We start from the raw sequence: 7,716 nt of genomic DNA on the forward strand, positions 1-7,716 counted from the left end.
AACCCTGTACACCTTACATATGGCCCGCCCTGCTGCACAAGGCCATTTAAATAATGTAGCCTGATTGCACGTGAGCTGCTTTACCAGTACCTGGAAATCTGGTGACTATATTCTTTACTATTTTATCTGTGACCAATTCTTCCATCAATGATTTTTAGACTTTTGTCACAAGGGAAAAATGAGCAGATACTACTCTCAAGATACTAAGGTTTTGCCCCAAGCAAAAGCCAAGCGGCTGGCTCACTATAACATACCAGGCAGGGTGTTTCGATCTCAGTCACTGCGGATGAAACCCTCCGGAAGAGGAAAATCTGCCAACTGCATCCCAAATGTGCGTGAACGACAGATTTTCCCTGCCTCAGACATTAACGAACTGCAGATGGCAAATAGTTCTTCCCTTTAAAAACTGGATTTATTTCTCAGTCTGTTAAAATGCAAATGCACAAAAAAGAACACAGCTCCCTTCCACTGAAGGCTTGCCAAAGTCTTTGTTCTTAAATAATCTTAACTATAACTGCCCTTTGAGGAGTTAATATTCTTGAAACAGTAGTCAACATTTGATGCTTGGGGAATCAAACTGATTTTGTCCATGATGCTGTCATTTTAATTTCTAAGTGAAAAATACTACCAATTCTAATAGGAACTGCTCTTCAAATGTGTAGTTTGAAGCTGTAATCCTTTTATCTCCCTGAAAGATATACAGACAGACAGACAGATGTAGAGACAGACAGATAGGCAATTATACAATGGATATAGGGGATAAATGTAGAAGGGGCAGAAACTGATGTCACATAGAGCCATAGTGTATAGGCAACTGGGGGCCAATGTACTTGTGTGACAAGAAAGATTTAACAAGGGGAGAAACAGTAGCTGAACTGCTCAATTTGAAGTGCTGGGAAGAACTGTTTGGGGAAGGCAGCCTGCCTGCGTGTCTTGATCAAAGGAAGACTTGAATTGAAGTCAGGAAGGAGTGATAAACCAGCTTTTATGTCTGAGAATTTCAAAGGAAAACATTTTAGCCTGATTTCACAGATTGAGCCAGGAAAGAATTCTGTTGCCTTGAGGATCGATTACAGTGAGAGACTGCTCACACACAATCACAGAGCTGGAAAGTGGTGGTGCCAAGAACCTAACTTGGGCCTTCAGATTCAAAAATTGCTTCCTTTCATCAGACTAAAGGGCCACATGTTTAAATCAAGGGCAAGGACTATAAAGTGGATAAAGCTAGGGAAAAGGAGAGGGAAGGAAGAAGGAGGGAGGAAGTAAAGGAAGAAAGAAAACTTTAAAATCAATAAAAGGGTGGTGGTGATTCTAAACTGCAATACAAACAGAAGCAAATCCATGACTTTCAATGTAGACTTAAAATAGGTATAGAAATGGATATAGGTATGTGCTTATAAATATATATATTTAGAATCCAATACTGATGAGCACACCTTATATCCAAATCCTGCTTTCTAAATTCCATATCCAATAAAAAGGAAGCAGCACTTTTTTGGGGGTGGGGGGTGGAAATAGCTGATTCTGAGCTAGGGAAGGGAAAATCCAAGAGGAGTCTAGAATACCTTGTGATTCAAAATTGTAAGAAAGTATAAGAAAAAAATGAGGGACAGAGAATGCAGCTCAAGTGGGCTTTCACTAGCTAAACTGAGGACAGTTTGATTGAAAAAAAAGACTGATAGGAGCAAGGAATTATAACCAAGAGCAGACAATAAGAATCTACAAACTAATACCTATATAAATAATTTTTAAAATAAATAAGCAGCAGAGACAGGAAAGCTCTTCCTTATAGCAGAGTTCCAACTGAAGAAAAAATAGAATTTGAAAATTAATACCTGACCAAATACCGCACTAATGATTGCTTCAGGTAAGGATCATTCAGTTCAGTTCAGTCGCTCAGTCATGTCCGACTTTGCGACCCCATAAATCGCAGCACGCCAGGCCTCCCTATCCATCACCAACTCCCGGAGTTCACTCACATTCACGTCCATCGAGTCAGTGATGCCATCCAGCTATTTCATCCTCTGTCGTCCCCTTCCCCTCCTGCCCCCAATCCCTCCAGCATCAGAGGCTTTTCCAATGAGTCAACTCTTCGCATGAGGTGGCCAAAGTACTGGAGTTTCAGCTTTAGCATCATTCCTTCCAAAGAAATCCCAGGGTTGATCTCCTTCAGAATGGACTGGTTGGATCTCCTTGTAGTCCAAGGGACTCTCAAGAGTCTTCTCCAACACCACAGTTCAAAAACATCAATTCTTCGGCGCTCAGCCTTCTTCACAGTCCAACTCTCACATCCATACATGACCACTGGAAAAACCATAGCCTTAACTAGATGGACCTTAGCCAGCAAAGTAATGTCTCTGCTTTTGAATATACTATCTAGATTGGTCATAACTTTTCTTCCAAGGAGTAAGCGTCTTTTAATTTCATGGCTGCAGTCACCATCTGCAGTGATTTTGGAGCCCAGAAAAATAAAGTCTGACACTGTTTCCACTGTTTCCCCATCTATTTCCCATGAAGTGATGGGACCGGATGCCATGATCTTCATTTTCTGAATATTGAGCTTTAAGCCAACTTTTTCACTCTCCTCTTTCACTTTCATCAAGAAGCTTTTCAGTTCCCTTTCACTTTCTGCCATAAGGGTGGTGTCATCTGCTTATCTGAGGTTATTGATATTTCTCCCAGCAATCTTGATTCCAGCTTGTGTTTCTTCCAGTCCAGCGTTTCTCATGATGTACTCTGCATATAAGTTAAATAAGCAGGGTGACAATATACAGCCTTGATGTACTCCTTTTCCTATTTGGAACCAGTCTGTTGTTCCATGTCCAGTTCTAACTGTTTCTTCCTGACCTGCATACAGATTTCTCAAGAGGCAGGTCAGGAGGTCTGGTATTCCCATCTCTCTCAGAACTTTCCACAGTTTATTGTGATCCATGCAGTCAAAGGCTTTGGCATAGTCAATAAAGCAGAAATAGATGTTTTTCTGGAACTCTCTTGCTTTTTTCATGATCCAGCGGATGTTGGCAATTTGATCTCTGGTTCCTCTGCCTTTTCTAAAACCAGCTTGAACATCTGGAAGTTCATAGTTCACGTATTGCTGAAGCCTGGCTTGGAGAATTTGGAGCATTACTTTACTAGCATGTGAGATGAGTGCAATTGTGTGGTAGTATGAGCATTCTTTGGCATTGCCTTTCTTTGGGATTGGAATGAAAACTGACCTTTTCCAGTCCTGTGGCCACTGAATGAAAAATGTGATGAGATTCAGGATATCTACAGTCTCAAAGTGTCTCTCCACAACATACCTATTATATTACAAAGGGAAAATAGCATTGGAAGATACCATCTTCACAGAGAGACCACAGTTAACATTGTTAACATTGAGACAAATGGAAATTCTGTGCCTTATGATATGATGCACTGAGGATACATCATTCCTGTGATATTCCTGCCCCAAGTTCGCCACCTGAATTTAATCCTCAAGAAACATCAGACAAATCCAAATTGAGGGACACTCTACAAAATAAGTGGCTAATCTTCTACAAATGTTTCAAGATCACGGAAGACAAAGACTGAGGAAGTATTTTAGATGAAAGGAACTAAAGAAACGTGGGAACTAAATGCAATCCACGATGCTGGATCGGCCAGAAAAAGGACGTGAGTGGGGACAATTGGCAAAGCTTGAATATGGTCTGTAGATCAGTAGCACTATATCAGGGTTAATTTTCTGATTCAGACAATTGCATTTTGGTTAGGTGAGATTTACCCTTTCAGGAAACCCAGTGAAGGATATGCAGAAATTCTACTCATTAGTATGTCTGAAATAATTCAAAATTAAAAGTTAAACATTAACAACAATGATTTTAAATGGAGAGAGAAACATTTCCTCTGTTGTGTGTTCAATCCAGAGCCTTCCAGGGTGCAGCTAGCAGGCTCCTTGGGCCGAGGTAGATGTGGATGGTGTTATCTTCACTTTAGTCACAGCATGGAGATCTCCAGGGCTCTTAGGAATCAGGCCCTGCTACTCAAAGTACAGTCTATGGACCAGCAGCCGTGGTATCACCTGAACCTTATCAGAAATGCAGACTATCAGGCCTACGCCTACTGCTACTACTACATTAGAATCTGCATTTTAATAGATGTCTGGGTGATTCATGTGTACATTATGTGTTGAAAATTCCTGATTTACCTAGTCATTCTCACCTAAGCAGTTTTTAAAAATTTCTGAAGTCTGAGCCCCACCTCCAGAGATTCTGATTTGGTTGAACAAGTGAAGACTCTGAGGCTACAGGGTGAAGGATGAAGTACAGGAAGGTATTTTAAAGGTATCATTTATTCATCCTTTCATTTGACAATTACTTCTGAGCAGCTATATTAGGGCCAGGAAATCTTTAAAATCTTGAGGATACAGCAGTGAGCAAGACCATCTCCTTGCTTTCATGAGCTTACCTTCTAGGTGGGGAGATATAAAGTCAACACATGAAAAAGGTATACACTATATATGTAATCTGAGACTGAAATAAGGACTACAAAGAAAAATAAAGCCAAGTAATGGAATAGAGAGGGCTTCCCCAGTGGCTCAATGGTAAAGAATCCACCTGCCAGTATAGGAGACACAGGAGGGTTCGCTCCCTGGGTTGGGAAGATCTCCTGGAGGAGGAAATGGGAACCCACTCCAGTATTCTTTCCTGGAAAATCCCATAGACAGAAAAACGTGGTAGGCTACAGTCCAAGGGGTCTTCAAAGAGTCGGATATGACTTAGAGACTAAACAACAACTACAGAATAGAAAATGATAGAGGTAAGTGTTGGGAAAGCCCCTTTGAGCTGGTCACATCTGAATGAAGGGAAGGGGTAAAAACATCCCAGACACAGGGCATAACAACTGATTCAGGAGTGAGTCTGAGAGATGGCGAGGTTAGAGCCACCTGGAGTGGAGTCCTGAGGAAGTGGAGTGGCAGAAAACTTCTCAGAGTTATTACTGCAGAGTCCTGTGGGTTGAGATAAGGAATTACAAGCACAATACAAAGCTAAAGAAGGTTTTAAATAGGGAAATAAAATAATTGAATATACATTTAAAGACTACTTTGAAAGCTGGGGTGAAAAATTGACTGTAGCAACATCAAAGTAGGAACTGGGGGACCAGGTAGAGACTGTGGTTTAGGGAAGAGATGATGGTGGGCATGGTAGAAGTAGTCTAGATCTGGGATGTATTTTGAAGGTAGAACTGATGGTAATTGCTAATACATTGGACTCAGGATCCAAAGGAAAGAGAAAAGTCAAATATGATTCCTAGGTATTGGCTTGAGCAGTGGTGTGAATGGCAGTTATTAGTGATTACCATAGGACTACCTAACATCACTTTGACAGGAGGGGGTCACTTATCTGTGGTGTGAAAACAAAACAAATTAAACTGCTGCTACTCTGGAGTCACTCTTAGCGGAATCTTTAATAGTCCCTTCTAAAAAAACACTGAAACAGATTTTGTGCTATGCATAATTATTGTGCAACATGGTAGACTGGGATACATGTCATAAATCTCTGTAGTTAGAATTTTGTACAGCCAGGATGACCAATTATAGAATCTGAAACACCCAGGGGAAACTGAATCTTAGGATAAAGTTCTCTACATAGGCAAATGGACAAGAGGAACTCTAGAGAGCCTAATATTCTTGTTCTTCCTTATTTTTCTTTTTGGCAGAAGGAGTATTTAAAGAAGGGATAATTTCAGAGAAGTGGTGTAATCTAGAGAGAGGAGAGAGAAGCAGACTAGGCTAATGATGAAGGTATCACTGCTTATTAAGCAGCCGCTCATCACCAGGCACTAGATTAGTTGCTTTGCATATATTTTGTCCAATAATTATGACAATTTTTCAAAGAGGCTACTACCATTCCATATTATATTTTAAAAAAAAAACAACAAACTGAGGCTTAGATAAAAACCAGTATAATTTCCTTGGGCCATAGATAAAGTACTCATGACCTCTACCAGGCAACTTTGAGCCACTGTGAATGGACCAAAGAGTCCAGTAGGATTGGAACAATTTTGTAGAGGGAGAAAGACAAATGAGTTTCTCTCACTTGAAGGTGTACAGAGATAGTTGTTTACATGGTACTCTCATGTTGGGCATCCTGGGCATGCTGAACCTGCTCATCTCTAAACTCTTCTTCTGGACAGATGAATGTACCCTAGAACCTTCTCCTCCTCCATGAAGTTTGTGATCTGCTGAGTCTACTTGTTCAAATTTTCTTTACCCCTTAGGTCCTTAATTCAAAGGTCTGGCAAAACCATATACACTGAAAAAAAATTCATTTAATAAGACACATGCACCTCAATGTTCATAGCAGCATTCTTTACAACAGCCAAGACATGGAAGCAACTTAAGTGTTCATCTGCAGAAGAATGGATAAAGAACATGTGGTGCATATATACAGTGAAATACTCATCAGTCATAATGCATTTGCAGCATCATGGATGGACTTTGAGAGAATTATGCTAAGTGAAATAAGTCAGACAGAGAAAGTTAAGCAGTGGATAATATCACTTACAAGCATGTGGAACCTAAAAAATATAACAAACTAGTGAACATAACAAAAAGCAGCAGACTCACAGGCATAGAGAGCAGACTGCTGGTTACCAGTGGGGAGAGGTGGAGGGGGAAGATGGGGGTAGGAGATTAAGAGATTAAAAACTATTAGGCAGAAAATAAGCTACAAGGGTATATTGTACAACAGAGAAAATATAGCCAAAATCTTATAATAAATATAAATGAAGCATAACCTTTAAAAAATTTGAATCACTATCTTTTATACCTATGCTAAGTCACTTCAGTCGTGTCCGACTCTGTGCAACCCCATAGACAGCAGCCCACCAGGCTCCTCTGTCCACAGGATTCTCCAGGCAAGAACACTGGAGTGGGTTGCCATTTCCTTCTCCGTTTATACCTATAACCAACATAATATTGCATATCAACTATACTTCAAGAAAAGTTTTTAAAAAGATTATTTACACTGATGGGCTTCCCTGGTGGACCAGTGGTAACAATCTGCCTGCCAGCGCAGGAGACACAGATTTCACCCCTGACCTGGGAAGATCCCGCATGCCACGAAGCAACTAAATCCGTGTGCCACAACCACTGAGCCTGTGCTCTGGAGCCCATGCTTGGCAACTAGGGAAGTCACCACAGTGAGAAGCCCTCACACCTCAACTGGAGAGTAGCCCCTGCTTGCCACACCTAGAGAAAAGCCTGCGCAGCAACAAAGACCAAGCATGGCCAAAAATAAATGAATACATACATTAAAATTACTAAAAAAAAAAAAAAAGACTACACAGAAAATCCAGGTATACTGATCTTTAAGGAGAGAAAGAAGAATATTCAGGAGAAAGCAGAGGTGGCCATGCTCTCAAAGCATAAGAATTTCCATGATGCTGATTACCAAGTGGCTTCCATGGATGGGAGGCCATGGCTAAGCCCCAGTGAAAGGCACTGGAAAAATCTCTCTGACCAGCCTTCAGTGTTGACATATCAAGAACAAAGCCTAGAGGTTTGAGCACTGAGCTGTAGGTGAGTGTCTGTGAAAAAGGGAAATGACAGAGGAGACTACAGTTCTTCCATCATGGAGAAGAGGACTCAAGGATTTAAAGAAGATAGTATTCTGGAAGGTGAAATTAAGGTGGGAGGAATCTTGCATCCTCATTCCCTGTAAGTAGGTGGTGCTAGAT

The sequence above is a fragment of the Oryx dammah genome, unplaced genomic scaffold (assembly GCF_014754425.2).
Source record: "Oryx dammah isolate SB20612 unplaced genomic scaffold, SCBI_Odam_1.1 HiC_scaffold_18, whole genome shotgun sequence".
NCBI classification, from domain to species: Eukaryota; Metazoa; Chordata; class Mammalia; order Artiodactyla; family Bovidae; genus Oryx; species Oryx dammah.